This window comes from Mycetomoellerius zeteki, unplaced genomic scaffold, assembly GCF_001594055.1.
Source record: "Mycetomoellerius zeteki isolate Tzet28-1 unplaced genomic scaffold, Tzet1.0 scaffold26, whole genome shotgun sequence".
Lineage (NCBI taxonomy): Eukaryota > Metazoa > Arthropoda > Insecta > Hymenoptera > Formicidae > Mycetomoellerius > Mycetomoellerius zeteki.
Window position 1 is genome coordinate 6,811 of NW_017257238.1, and position 3,165 is coordinate 9,975.

At 30.8% G+C, this 3,165-nt stretch overlaps 1 pseudogene; it reads right to left on the reverse strand.

Annotated features, from left to right (window-relative positions):
* Positions 1 to 1,360: 1,360 nt before the first annotated feature.
* Positions 1,361 to 2,815, reverse strand: LOC108723966 (ATP-dependent DNA helicase PIF1-like; annotated as a pseudogene).
* Between the last annotated feature and the right edge of the window lie 350 nt (positions 2,816 to 3,165).

The window sequence follows — 3,165 nt, forward strand, 5'->3', positions numbered from 1 at the left end:
AAAGGAGAATAAAGCCATTATAACTTGGGTTGGAATGTATCATATACAAAGAATTTCATCAAACAGCAAACGCAATTAGTCATCAGTTCCACGGCCGATTAAGTAATTGACGTTGGTGAAACCGGCCCAAATGGTGGTTTCCACACGAGAAGCACGCATGCTTAGCGCTTTTTTTACCTCTTTTTAAAAAGGTAAGTTTGTATACGATTAAAGTTACTATTACTCAATTAAAAAACCCACCACCACTCCTGTCGTCTTATAATAGTAATATCAAAATATCAAGACGACGGTCTTCTATATAAAATTTAACTTGATAGAATTTAACTTAACATCAATTGTTGACATCAAATCTTTATACGACAAGATATACGTATATTTAGGTTTCATTGTAATAATTTCATTTAAGTTAAATTAACAGAATTTAACTTGTCGCCACAATTGTTGATATCAAATCTTTCATACAGATGATACATATATCATTAGATTTAGTAAAAACACATTAACAGAATTTAACTTGGTACATACATCGTTAGATTTAGTAAAAACATTAACAGAATTTAACTTAGCGCCACAATTGTTGATATCAAATCTTTTATACAAATGATACATATTTCATTAGATTTAGTAAATTTTATATGTTACTTATTCTATATTTTTGGTAATATTTTTCTGTAAAAATAATATAGAAATATCTTTAGCACCTCTAGGCCATTGCTTTTTTATAACATGCATGTCATCAATTTCAATCCAAGATGTTCCTTCTCGACACATACTTGTATAATGACCTTCTTCGACACATGAACCATAATGGAATATAGCATTCATAACTTTGTGTGTCTGTCCAGCTATTAATATTTTCGTTGTCGGAACAGCACGTAAACTAAATTTGTGTAGTATCTTTACTAACTTACCATTCTCTAAAATAAAAGATATTAAGTGAATAATAAGTACCTCTTTTACCGAAATTAATTCACTTTTAAATAATATATCATTTCTTCCATAACGTTCACATAATTTATCAAACGACTGACACCAATGTGATGAAAATGTAGTTTTTAATAAATCATCCAGATTATAACATTTCTTCTTCAAATTGTTAATAGAAATTGAAAGTAAAATATTAGTATTACTAATAACTTTCGTATTACCACATGAATTGCTTCGAGAAGTATAAGTAACTTGATGTTCTACCATATTTTTTATATAATCATATTTTGTAGAAAGAGCTGTAAGAAATTCTAAGGCATCTCGTTTAATAGCAACCGAAAAATATTCCCCTAAAGATTGCCGTATTTCATAGGTATTCAAATTATTCATTCCATGTTCACATCGATGTGCAAACAAATTTAAAACATCAGATTTATCGTAATTTAATAATAGCTTTCAGGAAACATCTAAATTCAATAAACATTACTGCATTCGCATAGCATGAAATCTTGTCTGTATTTTGAAAACCACGTATAGTCCAAGCAGTACTTTTTAATGGAGCTTTTTGACCCGATTCTTGAACGGAAGAAATCATTTTCGACAATGTCCACGAAACATCTTTAATTCTACGATAACGCTGTTTTGAAATAGTAATCATTTCTGATTCTGAATTATGTATTCTTTTCAATCGATTATATTCTATAATAGCTTTTTCACTAGCAAACATGGATGAAGGATCAAAATTAATTAAATGCAGTCCATCGAGAGATGTTACTCGAGATAATGCAACATAAGCCTGACCGCAACTGAATACATTGTTACCTAGATCCATAACAGCATTTTGTAAACTCAAACCTTGACTTTTATGAATGGTAATATCATAATTCAAACATAATGGAAATTGTTTTCTAATAACGTAAACTCTATCCATCAATGGAAACTTAACACTTACTCTTTCAATAAAATACTCTAATCCAGACGGTAAAAGAACTTTTATCTTTTCCATAATTTTATCCTGCATAACTGATATAACTGTAGCAATTGTACCATTTACAAGACCCAAACTGGCATCAATATTACGTCTTATCATAACTTTCGCTCCAATTTTAATTGTAATTTGAAAGTCCAGCTGTTCTAGTATCATCATCATCAATATTTGATAATACCTTTGCTACTTTTTTTTCATATATGAAATACAATCTTCAGCAATTAAAAGTATTTCTTTTGAAGTAATACGACTTAATATTGCAGCGTTTAATTCGTTACACATGTGACATGTAGGTAATAAACAAACAGTATCAAATGACAAATTATTAATAAAATCACATAATTCGCTTAATCTTATTTCAAAAGATTCACCTTTGAAAGATATTTTTCTTTTTTCAAGAATATCACAATCAGATGGTGTTAATAAACCAACGCGAATTCTGGAAAGTAACTCACGACAAGATCCGTCTCCTTGCTGGCGCATATTGATTGTCAGTTCATCATAATCAAACAAAGTAGTCCATAAATTAGTAGCACTTAAAGAGGCAAGATATTTACGAATGTTTTCAGCTGTTAATTGTATAAAGGCAGGATCTTCATGTACAAGAGGTAACTGAAGCAGATCTCCAAATAAAAGAATATGCTTTTGACCAAACCAACCATCATTACAATCAGTAGTATCATATATTTCAGATAGTCGTAAATGTATATACATAAGAATTAAATTAGATATCATTGACACTTCGTCAATTATACATAGGTCATCTGAAAAGTTTTGAGCCTCAACATGAAGATGGCATTACTCGTCAAAACAATTTTGGTACTATAATCGTACATACATTAAAAGATACCTGCGAAAATTGTAGCTACTTCCGGTGCTTAGTTGTTGTTTGACAGTCATTTGTGCCAGACAATGTCAATGTTTTTGTAAAAATGGAAAAAATCGAATATCAGCAGTCGCCATGATAAAAATTCACGAATTGCGATTCGAATTAATTGACCATCCACCGTATTCACCAGATCTGGCCCCCAGCGACTTTTTTCTGTTTCCTAGGCTCAAAGTTTGGCTCGGAGGATAGAAATTTTCATCGAACGAGGAGGTCATCGCATCCGTAGACGCCTATTTTGCAAAGCAAGACGCTCACTATTATTTGAATGGATTAAAGGGGTGGGAGCATTGCTGGAAAAAATGTATCGACTTAAAAGGAGATTATGTGGAAAAATAAAATTGAATTTGACCGAAAAATTACT